The sequence below is a fragment of the Dipodomys merriami genome, unplaced genomic scaffold (genome assembly GCF_024711535.1).
Source record: "Dipodomys merriami isolate MVZ:Mamm:240054 unplaced genomic scaffold, mDipMer1.0.p SCAF_48, whole genome shotgun sequence".
Lineage (NCBI taxonomy): Eukaryota > Metazoa > Chordata > Mammalia > Rodentia > Heteromyidae > Dipodomys > Dipodomys merriami.
The window spans coordinates 6,428,477-6,442,871 of NW_027206046.1; the positions used below are offsets into that span (position 1 = coordinate 6,428,477).

The 14,395-nt window shown below is 43.3% G+C and overlaps 1 protein-coding gene and 1 non-coding gene across 5 annotated transcripts in view; one reads left to right on the forward strand and one right to left on the reverse strand.

Moving 5' to 3' along the window:
* The window catches only part of Rora (RAR related orphan receptor A), a 779,408-nt gene that overhangs the window by 465,952 nt on the left and 299,061 nt on the right, over positions 1 to 14,395 (forward strand). The window lies entirely within an intron of this gene.
* LOC138809051 (U6 spliceosomal RNA) lies at positions 12,392 to 12,498 on the reverse strand. Its single transcript, XR_011366678.1, has one exon. It is a non-coding gene; the product is annotated as a U6 spliceosomal RNA (small nuclear RNA).

The following is a 14,395-nucleotide window of genomic DNA, read 5'->3' on the forward strand; positions in this document are numbered from 1 at the left end:
TCTAGGTCCTGAGTTCAAGTCCCAGGACTGGCAAATGTTTTGTTTTTTTTTTTAAGAGAGATTTTGATGAAGTTATTTGTCAGAGATTCATTCAGTCACTGTATTCACTTAGTTCTTGACATATTTATTCAGCCCCTGCCAAGTAAGGGACTAGAGGAAACAGAAACACAGTCCCTTTTCTGCAATTTACAGTCTTTCTGAAGAAGATAGAGTTTAACAAATACTCACCAAATATCTGTCACATAGCAACACACTGCCAAGTGTGATGATTGATATACCCTGTGAAAATATGTTATCCTCTATGGAGAGGATAGAGATATTTCCCTAAGGAAACAAGAATCAGGTGGAGGGGCTGGAAAGGTGGCTTGCCTCGAGTGCATGAGACCCTGGGTTTGATTCCTCAGCACCACATAAGCAAAAAGAAAAAAGCCGGAAGTGGTGCTATGGCTCAAGTGGTAGAGTGCTAGCCTTGAACTGAAGAGCTGAGCGACAGCGCCCAGGCCCAGAGTTCATGCCCCACGACCGGACACCCCCCCCCAAAAAAAATAATCAGGTGGAACCAGGCAAAGGGAATGTCACAAGCAAAGGTCCTGGGAACAGAGGAAAAGTGGCATAGATGAGGAATTAGGTGAATGGAGCCAGTAGAAACATGGGAAAGAAATCATGTGAGGGGCAAGCCAAAAAGCAGAGACAAGGCCTTCCTTCAGCTTCCTGACCTTTCTGTGTGATGTAACTCAGAAATGAATCCATTCAACCTGGTACCTGGGACTCATACTGCTAACTAGCAGCCCTCTATTCATTTCCATATGCCTAACTTACTAACAATTCCCTACTTCACTGGCTTAAACTATTTATGGCTGGAAGGGCAAGGCTGACGTTTTGTTTGGTTCGTGGACCCTTGGAGGAAAACTCAAAAGCTTCAAATTCATGGGGGCCTTCCTGCCCAAAACCCAGGGAAACCATGAATGAAGGGGGTGAGAATGACACTCATGGCCGCTTACATCTCAGGCACACGAAAGCAGGCACGGAAACCGTTCATCAGAGATTTCTGTGCTGAAGCAGACAAAGGAAAATGGGTTCTGAAGCGCTGTAATGAATGAACAAGCAAGGACAGGTCATCTTGTCAAACACAATAATCGTGCGGAAATGCAAACAGATGCTCTTTGGGATTTGATTTTTTTTTAATCTTTAATCGAAGCGTGCTGACAGCTGTCTCTGGCCTTCCACTTCTTTGTCTGCTGGACATTGCTTGGTGTTTCTCTCTCTGCCCAGAGCAGGGATGCATAACTATGAGAAGCATCCAGTCAGGGAAGAAGATGGAGAAAACTGGTTGGAATCCACATAGGTGGAGGATAGGCATTTGCACATGACCCCTGCCATGGGGCCACAGCTGGCCAGCACCCTGGAGATAGTCAGAGAAGACATCTATACTTCATCTCTATGAGGACCGATTTCCTTTCTGTTAAAAGGAAATAGAGTAGAGTGCCAGTGGCTTGTGCCAGTAATCCCAGCTACTTGGGAGACTGAGATTGGGAGGATCGTTGTTAGAGGCCCTCAAGCTCCCTTCTCAACTAGTAACTAGGCACTGAGTCACAAATCTGTCATCTTTGCCACAGAGGAGTTTGAGGTGGGGGGGGGGGGGGATCATAGTCCTGGGGCAGTGTGAGAGACTCCATCTCAGCGGAGGAAGCTGAATGTGATGCCACTCATCTGTGATCCCAGCCATGACAAGAAATGTCAATCCAGGCAAGGGCTAGACACAGTGTAAGTCCCCATCACCAAAATAACCAGTGCAACAAAGGGTGGCTGGGTGTGGCTTAGTGGTTGAACGCCTGCCTAGCAGGCACAAGGCACTGAGTTCAAACCACGAAACCACACACAGAAAAGTTAAGATAGTCCTTCAGGTAAATATATGATATGGAGTTGACTGACTTGTCATCTCACATCTTGCCTTTAGTGATAGCTCTTCATACTCCCTGCTGGGTCTTTGAGATCTCAGTGCCTCTATTAATACTCTCTTATCAATACATCATCATTTGTTAAGGTGTCCCCAATAACTGAACGTTAGGCTTCTCCTGGCATGGCTTGAATATGGATGAGGTTAGAGTCGATTGTTAGAGAATGGGGTACAGGGCGTGTAGGTTTTTGCTTCTGTCAGATGCTTTCTTTGCTGTAGATTCCTGGGCCAACTAAGCTCATCTTTATGATTCTTGTTACAAATTGGCATATTTCTTTCCAGAGGAATTAATGCTGATTTTACTCAGTGCATTTGAGGCTATCCATTTTTGGTATATCCTAACATTAAGGGGTTATTCTCTTAACACACACAAAAAAAGGGACCTTTTTGAAATTGCTTTCATTTGCAGTTTTACATTATGAGCTGGACATTTTCCCATGTGTTTACTTATCTGAGCCTATTCATTTTAAAATAGTTTAGGACCATCTTTGCGGGAGAGGGACCACTTCATGGTTGAGGACAGATGGCAGTGGGGAGAGATCCTATATCAATACAACAGGAATTGATTTGTGTGACATGAAGTTTTTGATTAGTGTATCATATCTTTCTGATTGTGTGTGTGTGTGTGTGTGTGTGTATCTCCAGCTGCTGGTGGGTTATGCCTATAATCCTAGTTACTCACGAGGGTGAGATCTGAGGATCTCAGTTCAAAGACAGCCTGGACAGAACAATCTAAAAGACTCTAATCTCCAATTAACCAGCCAAAAGCTCATAGTGAAGGTGTTATTCAAGTGGTAGAGTGTTAGTCTTGTGCAGAAAAGCTGAGCAAAACGCTGAGCCCTGAGTTTAAGCCCAGTTAATTTGCTCAAAAAAAAAAAGAAAGAAAAAGAAAAAGAAAGAAAAGAAAAAAGACGGAGCCAACAGTGGTGGCTCATGTCTTTAATCCCAGCTACCTAGGAGGCTGAGATCCAGAGTATTGTGGTTTGAAACAAGCCCAGACAGAAAAACCTATGAGATTCTAGCTCCAAAATAGCCAGCAAAAAGCTAGGCTGGAGGCATGACTCATGTGGCAGAGCACCAGTCTTGAGCAAGCATGCAGTCAAAGCAAGAACACAAAGTGCTGAGTTCAGACCAGTACCAGAAAGTGATGATGATAAAACCGGTGGTTGTAACTCTTGTGTCTAAAAGACACTAATCTCCCAAATAAGAGTACCCAAGAGAGTACTTATTTGTCCTCCCTGTTGTCCTTATCATAAGCTTTTGGGAAGCACATGGGAGGCAGAATTTCAGACCTTCCCACCTTTTCATGTTCACATCAAGACTTGAGAAACTAATCAGATGTGGTAAAAATGGATGACAGGGTCTACTTCCCTAGCTATATCTGTGCTGTTATCATTGGCCTCTTCCCCCAAAAAATACTCAGGTAAAAGAGAGCAAATTTTAAAATTAAATAAAGATCAGAGATCTGAGTCACATTTAGGGTACTGACTCTTCCCCTCCGCCCCACTCCCACCTCCACACTGGCTAGAATCTTAATACACAGAACATAAAAATTGTAGAACGAAATGGGGGAAAGCCAGGGTTCCAACACTCTCAAGACTGGAAGATTCTGATGTCGGGCTTCTTACGATTGTGCTAACTCTGCCTTTCCTGTTCCTCTCCCTACCTCCCAGGGAGGCCCACAGCCCAGGGTTATATAACTATGACTGGATGCTGCCACCCACTTGCATGCTTGCTCAGTTCACTGAACTGTGGTAAAGCTTTTCTTGACAGGGAGGATCTGAGTTAGAGCATAACTAGATGACTTCAAGTGACTTCAAGTCACAGTTGGGCTGCCCTCAGCTCTGTGGGCTGCAGACACACCAAGACACATGCTGGGCACAGTCTTGACCCGGGAACAGAGCAGATGACATAGGTCCCCTTCAGAGTCCAGGCTGGCTATGTTTTCTCAAGGGTGTAGTTGCAAAGGCACACACATGTTGACCATGGAAGCTGCCCGGACATTGGGCATACAAGTTCAAGGGGTAGGGGGATTCCTCAACACAAATCTCAGAAGCTTACAGGGTTTGAACTCAGGACCTGGATCTGGTCCCTTAGGTTTTTCTGCTCACAGCTGGCACTCTACCACTTGAACCACCGTTCCACTTCTGCCTTTTTGATTGGAGATAAGAGTCCAATTGGAGATAAGAGTCTTACAGATTCTCCTGCCCAGGCTGGCTTTGGAACTGTGATCCTCAGATCTGAGCTTTCTGAGTAGCTAGGATTAAAGCATGAACCACCAGCGTCCAGTTGTTTCTTGTTTCTTAATTTTTCTGCTAGATCTCTTGATGCTAAAGTGTCTGAATCATGTGGGTTTCACCTCCATTCACAAGCATCACATAAAATTGTTCATACAGTTAAGCCTCCCATATCTTGTGAAAGCAGGAAAGCTTCTGAATGTGATCACAGAAAGTATCATTGTGGTTTGTCTGGTGTGTCTTAATGTTGTTGTTGGCTTTTTTTAATTTTAGTTATTTAGAGGTCTGCTGTATAATTGCTCATTCTGCATATCCACCCAAGCACATTATTTGTTTTCTGTCCATTTCAATGAACACAAGATGAATAAGTCCTGGTATCAAAGAGTTTTTTTTCTTCACATGAAACACAAAATAAAACCAAATTCCTTACTGAACAATGACACTAAAGAGAAGTGATTACTTTAGAACACTGATGCCCTATTCTTCTTAGGGGGACATCTTTCTTGCATGGTTCCTGACATATGGTGGTAAGTTCCTACACCCTTGTTGAGGTCTGCACTGTGCTCTGCACCCTAGATCTGTGTCCATTGTCTCCCATGCCAGGTCCACATCACAATTGCATGTATGATTGTTTTTATAAGATAGCCTTGGCACCAGTGGCTCACACCTGTAATCCTAGCTACTAAGGAAGCTGAGACCTGACATCATGTTTCTAAGCCAGCCTGGATAGGAAAGTCTGTAAAGACTCTTCCCAATAAACTACCAAAAAAAAAAAAAAGCCAGAAATGGCTCTGTTGCTCAAGTGGTAAAGCACTTGAGCACAAAAGCTCAGGGGAAGTGACCAGGCCCTAGTTCAAGCCCCAGGCTTCTCCCCCAACCCTATTCCTCTGGCTAGATCCTAACTCTGGAGAAGTAAATTCAGTCAGGTGTGTTTGCTGTCTAGCTTGTGCTAGCTAGATTGCTATTTGACTCTATTCTCAAAGTTTGTCTCAAACTAGCTCAGTAGAATTCACAGAACCAGACTTTTTTCCTTCTTGAATGGTGGAAGGGAAGAAAGGAGGGAGGGAGGGAAAGAAATGAAATGGAAGGAAGGAAAGAAGGAAGAAAGAAAGGAAGGGAAAAGGAGGGAAGAAGAAGAAAGAAGAAAAAGGAAAGGAGAAAGGAAGAATGGAGAGACAGAGAAGAGAAAAAGACAGTGTTACTATTCAAAAAGAAATGTATTCATTTCCTGATTTATGTAACTGTGACCCCTTTGTATATCATCTTTACAATAAAACTTAAATTTTAAAAAATGAAAAGAAATGAAGGAAGAGAGAAAGAAAGAAACTCGCTTGGTTATCTGCAGATTCCCATATTTATTAAGGCTCAGCCACAGTGACTTCCTGGAATACCAGATGCTTTGAAAATGCATGTCGGAATATTATAGGCTGAAAATCCAAGTGTCCCCACACTTCAAACTGAGGCCACCTTTCTCAGTGCATACTAGCCATCATGATAATTCCTTTCTGGTCTCATTTGACAGTGCCATGATGTTCTAGCCCTTGGAAAGGATATCAGTGCAAACAGGTTTAAGGTATTTCCTGGGGATAAGGTAGAACCATGTCTACATCATCAGAAAATTTAACACTGAAACAATCTTGAGGAAATACACAGTTTGCTTCAAAGTCACCACCGGCTTGGCTTTTGTCAAAGAAACATGGATTGTTCCTATTTGCCAACAGATTTAGATAATGCAAGTTTGTACCAAATGGATTGGCTTATTAACCTATCTTATTTATCCATAATTCATGTTCTTGGACCAAACCCAAGTTTTCCTCTATGTCCCCAGTCCTTCCCCTGCTATAAAACTTCCTGGTCTCCCAGTGCAGTGAGCAGGCTGCATTGTAAATGGTGTCCATGACAAAGTAAGCTGGTAACACCCAGATCTGTGTTGGGCATGGACCCTGGTCCATCCCTGAGTCTGTGGGCTACTATTGGTTATGTTAGAAGAGGGCCAAATCTTGAGGCCAGAGAAAGAAAAGATAGGGAGGGAGGGAAAGGAAGGAAGGGAAGGGAAGGAAGGTTGGGGGGAGGGGAGACTAAAGCCAAAGGAAGATGCATCTTCTGACTTGAGCTAGACCAGGCACCTCATCTTCCTCAAACTGGCCTGAGCCTTTCATCAATTTTATGCACAATTCAAAGTCAGACCAGCCTTCTCTGCATAGAGGAAACTAAATTGTTCCTCTTTTTAGTTGACTCCAGTCATTGGGGCTTGAAAAGAATCATTTGTGTCCCCCCCCCACTTCTCCTCTATAAAACAGGACTAATTCATACCTCACACCATGTTGGGAGGAGAATTGATTAATTAATGTTTACAATCTGCTTTGAACTTGAAAAGGATTCCCGAGAGGTTGTTATTAAGTCTATAGCATTCTCTTCTTTTGAGTTATGAGGTGTGTCTAAACCTGAAACTCAAAGGGAACCCTCACAGTATGTCCCCCCACACCTCCAGAGGGGAGATGAAATGAATTTAAGATGAATACAGAGGTTCTGAAAATGGCTACCCTTGAAACAGCAGGCAGATGGTATTTATAAAAACCCAAGAGGTTCCTAGAGCAAAAGGTATCAGTGTTCGTCATCTTCCCCAGGAAGGAGCAAATCAAACTCAATATCCTTGAGATGAGGGTAAGAGTAGGAGGAAGACTGTATTCTTTGCTTTAAAGAAAAGCCATAAATTCTCAGACACTTCACATCCTGACCCCTCTGCCTTTGTCTAGTCCCCAAAGAAGCCAAACCAAATCTACCAGGCAGAAAAGTTTGTGCATGAGGCATTAAAGAATATTTGATACAATTTAATTTGTGGCTCTGCTAATGTATCAGGTTATTGCTCTGTAGCAAATCTGCATAATAAGATAGTTGGATGCCACTGGATAATTGGGCTGTGATATGGGCTAGATCTGACACATAACCCAAGATTGTGCATGCTGGAATGTATGTTCAAGAACAACTCTTCCACAGCTCCTTGGAGCTGTTGAACCTTTTGTGTGTAGAAAGGGAAAGAAAGGTAGTTCCTTTGGCATGGGTTAAACAAAAAAACAATCATACCGGGGTGCGGTGGTTCGTGCTTGTAATCCCAGCTACTCAGGAGGCTGAGATCTGAGGATTGTTGTTCAAAGCCAGTCTGGCAGAAAAATCCCTGTGAGACTCTTGTCTCTATTGATCTACTGAAAAACTGGAAGTGGAGCTGTGGCTCAAAGTGGTAGAGTATTAACCTTGAGCAAAAGAGCTCCCAGGCCCTGAGTTCAAGCCTCATAACTAACAAAGAAATAAATCACCATCACCTAAAGAAATCATTCTCCTAGACAATCACTAATACAGAACCATTATCACCTATACAGATGAATAAATCTGGGCCCAACTCTTTATAAATAACCAAATTAATAATAATAATAATAATAACTATATTGATCTCCCGCCTTGATTATCTCCATTACATATAGTTTGGGATAATTGTTTCTTACTGGAAAAACAAAACAAAAGCTTCCAATACATACTTGGTCCCGAGCCTGCATAGTTGCATTAGGTTTTTCTTGCCGGAAGCTATGGTTACAGAGTTTTAAAGCCAATGGATTTCTTTACAACACAAGTCTGCATTGACTATTGGATTAAGCAGTGAGTTGGTTTATTTCACTGGGTTCAATTGTCAAGGCTGCAGAAGAGCACAGAGACTTCCAGATGTGCTTTGGTGAGGCAGGGGTGACCCACTTCCATCGCAGAGGATGCTTTCTAAGTCACTTGAAATAGTATTCACATGGCCCTTGACTCTTTCCCAGCACAGGTGAGATTTCTGTTTGATTCTCTGTTCTCCGAAGTGGTTATTACAGGCAAGCACCTGCCCTGAGGGCCTCTCACTACCTCCCCTCTTAGAGGAAGTGTCTGCTCAGCTGAGTCAGGATGTTCAAATAAAGGTGCAAATCCATCAGGGAACTGTACTTGGATTTGGGGGGCACATATACTATTTTGATTTCTCTCCCACAAAAGATCAAACTTACATAGCAATCTATTTCTGCATCCATGTATCAGGTGGGACTCGATGAAGAGCTACCATTTTATATTCTCAAATATGGAAGTGGTTACTCATTACACCTTCGAATTGAACTGGGCTGGGCTTAGTGGGAGAACCTCAGGCCCAGAGAGGCAAGATTGGCTTGTCTGAGGTCCCACAGCTGGTTTGTGCACGTGCCTTCTTATAATGAGGCTGCTGAGTTTTCACCAGTGCCACAAGGCTTCTTGTGATTTCTCTGTATCTTTTTCTTCCCGAGCTCATGTCCTGGGTTTTGTTTTTTATTGTTAGCCTTGTACTTAGCTAATTAGATTATGCATTGGAAGGACCTCATGCCAGGGCTCAGTCATATCTTCCTTTTTGGCTGAGGATCTCTGCTCTGCTGTCCTTATCTGTCTAGTGTGCAAGATCAGTCAGGAGCATGAAACATTAGGTACTTCAGTAAAGCATGGCTATGAATGAAGTCGTAATTTCCCTTCAATATTTCCATACAGACTACCTCACTTTTAGTTTGCTAAGGTCACTGGCATCCCAACCTCTCACTCTCCACCAGATAGCCTTTGCCATTTCCAAATTCCAAAAACTTTCTCCTCTCCATTTCTCTCCTCTCCAACTCTCCTCTCCTCTCCTCTCCTCTCCTCTCCTTTCCTTTCCTTTCCTTTCCTTTCCTTTCCTCTCTCTATTGTTCTATCTTTCATGTGTGCCAACCAGTCCTGGGACTTGAACTCAAGACCTGGGCACTGTCCCTAAGCTTTTTCTGTTCAAGGCTAGTGATTTACCACTTGAGCCACAGCTCCACTTCCAGCTTTTTTGCTGGTTAATTGGAGATAAGAGTCTCACAACTTTTCTGCCTGGTCTGCCTCTGAATCACAATCCTCAGATCTCAGCCTACAGACTAGCTAGAATGACAGATGTGAGCCCCAGCCCTACTTCTACTCCTCTCCTCTCCCTCCTGAAGATCTTGCTAAGAGATGAGCCAGCCTTATCCAAGGTAAGGGAGAAATATCCCATATATTATAACCCATCTCTCCCTGGGTGGCATTTACCTTCAAACAATAATTACAAATCATTGCAAATAATTACAATAATTACAAATAGCAAACACACATCCCTTTTGATGTATGCTGCATACCATTTTTAGCATTTGATAATATTAACTTATTTGACACAACCATATACAGGAGAAAATGGCTGTTCTTACACTGTTTTTTACAAGTGGAGAAACAGGCCCAGCCTAACTTGGCTAAGGTCAGTGCTGCTTTGAAGTGCTAGAATCAGTGTTCATCAACCCTCAGCAGTCTAAATTTTTTTATGTTTCTAATCCAGGAGATCCCATGCACTCTTCTTTCGATTGGTAGTGCTTGCTGGCAGTACCGTGGCAAGAAGGATTTGGGGCCTGTGTTTGGTATTAATTGGGAAGACATCTGGCCAGGGAAGCATAAGTGACAGGCCTGGGGGTAAGGCCATTGAAGGAAATACCTTGTTTCCTGGTCTCTATTAATTTATACTGATAAATGAACTGTCTAATTTTCTAGCTGAATTTAATTCAGTTGACTGGGCTCTGTCTGTCTGTCTGTCTGTCTGTGTCTGTCTGTCTGTCTGTCTGTCTGTCTCTCTCTCTCTCTCTCTCTCTCTCTCTTTGTTTTTCTTTCCACAAAAGTGTCAGAAATGAGCCTGGGCACACAGGATTTGCTTTGCAGTATACCTCTAATAGGAGTGGCAAGGAAGGAAGGGGAGGATAGAGTTAAGGGATGGTGGACACAGGGATGGCAAATACCTTCACCTCCAGTAATTTGGTTATCATCCTGTCTTGAGTATTGTCTGCCATCTGTTTCCATTTGAGACAGCAAAATACCTTCCCTTCATCCAGGTTTCAGGCTCCAGTAGAATTTGAAGTTGAGCTGATTCACGCACAGGCGTCGCTGACTTGTGCAAATATGATACCTTCTTGGAATCTTAAGGATGGATAGATGGATTTGCATTGGAAGAAGTACAGCCCAACGTAGGAGACCAAACATTTTCCTCTTGCCACATCACATCGTGTTCCATAACGACCCAGCTGTGAAAGGATGGGGTGCTTCGCCAGACAATTCTTCTATGTCACTAATTTTAAACCTAAAGAGGTTTGATGTCCCATAAGCGTATTCACTGTTGCATGTTTATTAAATTAAAGCCGTCCACGAATCTGCAACAACATACTGTTCATTAATAGGAAAAGAGACTATTATTTCCCCCAGGGAATATGTTGGCTCAGATGCATTCCAAGGTAGGCATGGATGAAGTCTGTGCATGCATACACACACACACACACACACACACACACACACGTGTACCTTGAATAGCAAGTAATAAGAGAACAGCATTGAGCAAAGAGGAAAAAAAGTTTTTTAAACAAAGGTCTTCAAGCCTAGACTTACAAATATCTAGGAAGGATTTTCATTAGAACAAAATTCTAAGTACTCTTGGCAGAATGCCTAGCAAGATATTAGTTTTTATAAGGAGGAAAAAATAAAACCATCTGTGGAATTGCAGTATCTCCATAGGAAGGAATCCCCAGGATGCAGGAACACACACACACACACACACACACACACACACAGCTCACAAATAGATAAAATCACTTTTTCCTACCTTCTAGCAACATTAACATAGCAAAATAATTGAAGAGAATTCTATTAGTGAAGTGAGCCCCATTGAGTTCAAGCCTAGTAATACTGCTGTGGGTTGAGGAGGGGGGGACTCTCTAGGGGGGTCTAATGATTTGTCGCTTGAACCAGAATAATGTGGAAATCCGATGCACTTTGAACTGATGTTACTGCCCGTACTGAAGGCAGATCCTGGAAAGCCTACAATGGATGTAGGAGGTAGAGAATTTACCAGAGGCAGCCTGAGAAATGAAAGGCAAGAGTGAACACATGGCAGCCTGTGTGATTCACGGATGGGGAAACTTAGAGATAGGGGTGTGTGTGTGTGTGTGTGTGTGTGTGTGTGTGTGTGTACACACACACACATGTGCACAGTGGGTTGTCTTGGACTCCACAGGTAAATCATTTTCAGGACAACAGGCTTTCTTCAGAAAGCTCGACAGTCACTGACCCCAAGATTCAGTCCCAAAGGAAGCAAAGGGAATGTGCTGAGTAATCGGGAGTTGATACAGTATTTACCCTACATTTTCAAGTTTCAAGTGAAAGCCAATGGTTGTTTTACGTAATCAGATCTAAGCAATGTGGTCACCATGTGGGTTCCACAAAGAGAAAGCTTCTGCCCTCCATTCTTGGGCTCTGCTTTGAGAAGAAGATAAGATGACCACACGGGCAGCGACTACACGGGCAGCAGCTGCACTGGAACATTGAGAAAGGGAGCAGCAGGAGATGACTTCTGTTTCTTCCTGAGCACTAGTGGCAGACATGGCATGTGTCAGACCCTGTGGGAAGAAGGAAGATGAAGACTTTGAGACACTGGGGTGACCTAACTTCAGACACATCTGTCTATAGACTCTCAGATTTGGCTAAGACTGGTGGCTTAGTAGGGCAGGGTAAGGAAATGAGAGAGAGGATTTCCCTATTCTTGGAGCATCTTGCTCTACTAGTGGAAGAAGCAGGAGTATATACAGTCCTGTGAATGTGAGGAATCCTGAGGAAAGGATGATCAGTGGGGGTCAGGGAGGCCCTGGAACCTTGTGATCTTGGCCTCTGTTGAGACCTCTCAGGCTGAGGCTAAGTTTCCAGTGATGGCTCTTGAGGTAGGACAGAGATCACAATGGACAGTGATGATAGCTGTGAAGACTGGCCTTAAAGTGCCACATGGTTTCATCTGACCCATAGATACTGACAAAGGCCAGTCTATCCAGTATAATAACAGGGCTAGGTTCATTGAGGCATGAAACAGAGAAATTCTTAATAGAAATTGCCAGAAGTCATAGCTGTGGGAGTCAGCCAATGCTTGGACTTCGAGTCAGACCAGAGGCACATATCTGTGATCAAGAGATTTTTTTGGTTTTTGTCCCAGCTTAGTTGCCTCTCCATTGCCTCTGAACACTACTGATTGACATCTCCCCAGATAGCCACAGAGTATTTCATATATGATTGCAATCTTAAACTTAGCAGAATAGATGTAGTTTGACGAAATGGATGCAGTTATCAAGTTGTTGGTTTTTTTTTAATGGAACGCTTCACAAATTTGCGTGTCATCCTTGCACAGGGGCCATGCTAATCTTCTCTGTATAGTTCCAATTTTAGTGTATGTGCTGCCGAAGCGAACACAAATGTAAACTATTTGTTAGTCTTTTTTATTTTATTTTTTTGGTTGGTCCCTCAGCTCTTCAGCTCAAGGCTAGCGCTCTACCACTTAAGCCATAGCTCCACTTCCCCGGCTTTTTCTGCTTATGTGGTGCTAAAGAATCGATCCCAGAGTCTCATGCATGCAAGGCAAGCAGTCTACCACTGAGCCACCTACCTTCCCAGACCCTTCAAGTATTTGTTACCCATCCCATATTTTTTTTTAAAATCAGAGCTCTGAGCCTTTGCCCTTGGGAAGCTGTCCTAACCAGGGAGGAAGTGTCTAGTCTAAGTGGACATTATCCAGTGTTTCCAGAAGTCACACTGGCCTGACCTTCCTTAAGTCTTTATCTGCTTATCAGTGCATTGCCAGCAGTTGGCTCTGAGATCCTGAGTTTGGACTTTGCTGTTATTTTATGGCCTTCTTAAAGTTACTTCTCTTTTCTGTGCCTCACACAGAGAGTTTTCTTCCTCGCCATTTCTTCCTCTTTTATGACCTGGATGTTATTACACACCCAGGATATTACTTAGAGAAGTGGATTGCAAGATAATCCAGTATTGACAGAGGAGATAAAGATATTAAAAACTATGAAATGTGGGCTGGGAAGGTGGCTCAGTGGTAGAGCATTTGCCTTACATGCCTGAGGCCCTGGGTTCGATTCCTCAGCACCACATAAGCAAAAAGAAAAAAGCCGGAAGTGGCGCTGTGGCTCAAGTGGTAGAGCACTAGCCTTGAGCTGAAGAGCTGAGGGACAGTGCCCAGGCCCAGAGTTCAGGCCCCACGACTGGACCCCCCCAAAAAAAATAACCATGAATGTATGAAATTGATATGTGGCTATGAGACATGTGATAAGTGGCTATGTGGCTATTATTCTTTAAAACGCACATGGAAGTATTTTGAGCTAAAGAATTGTTATCGTGGATCCTCATACAGGTCAGAAAACAAAATTTTCAGCCCTTGTGGCTCATACCTGTAACCCTAGCTTCTCAAGAGGCTGAGGTCTAAGGATCCTGGTTTGAAACCATCCCAGGCAGAAAAGTTTATGAAATTATATCATCAGTGAATTGGCAGAACAATCAGGAGGAGAGGTATGGATCAAATGGTAAGCAGCTTTGAATGAAAAAGCCACATGAGAATGCAAGCCCTCAAATTCAAGACACAATACCAGCACAAAAAAAAAATCCATATCCAGAAAGAGAAATGGAGAGAAGTAAAGTATGGTACATGTAAGACAATTGTGAATAGTAAAGCATCTCTGGGTATATGGTAAATACCAATCTTTGAGTCAAAATTCACCATAGAAACTTAAAGCCAGGAGCCCACAGGAAAGCTGGATTTCTAGTTTCCACAACTTGTCAAGATGGATCAAGACTTCCTTACGACCCACCACAACCTTGCCTTGCAAATGAGCTGTCAAGGGAGGCTGTCAGAGAAAATCAAGAGGCCTTTCCTTAGAGGCTGGAGAGCCTGGGTCTTCCATTTTAGCCAAAGGAAGCTAAATTGAACTTGTAACCCAAAATATGTAATGATTCACCCCATGGTAATAAATCAGCCCTATAAAACTCCTTAGAGGGATTAATCTTAATCGGCAATTAAGATAAAGTCAGGGCACATGCTAATCCAGAGCTTAATCGAAGACATTTTAATGTGCTGCTATGTGTGGATAGAAGACTGGGGTTGCACTACTAATTGAGCCTGGGATGTGGGGATGGGGGTGGGTGAGGGACCTCAGACCCAGAAGTGAAATGGGATTTGCCAGAGAGTGAGGCAGACTTGGCTAGTGCAGCCCCCTGCTGTGGCGTACTTTGCTGCTGAACACAGGGGTCAATGGACACTTACCATCCTAATTACAAACTAACAAGAACAAAAAGGAAAAGGAAG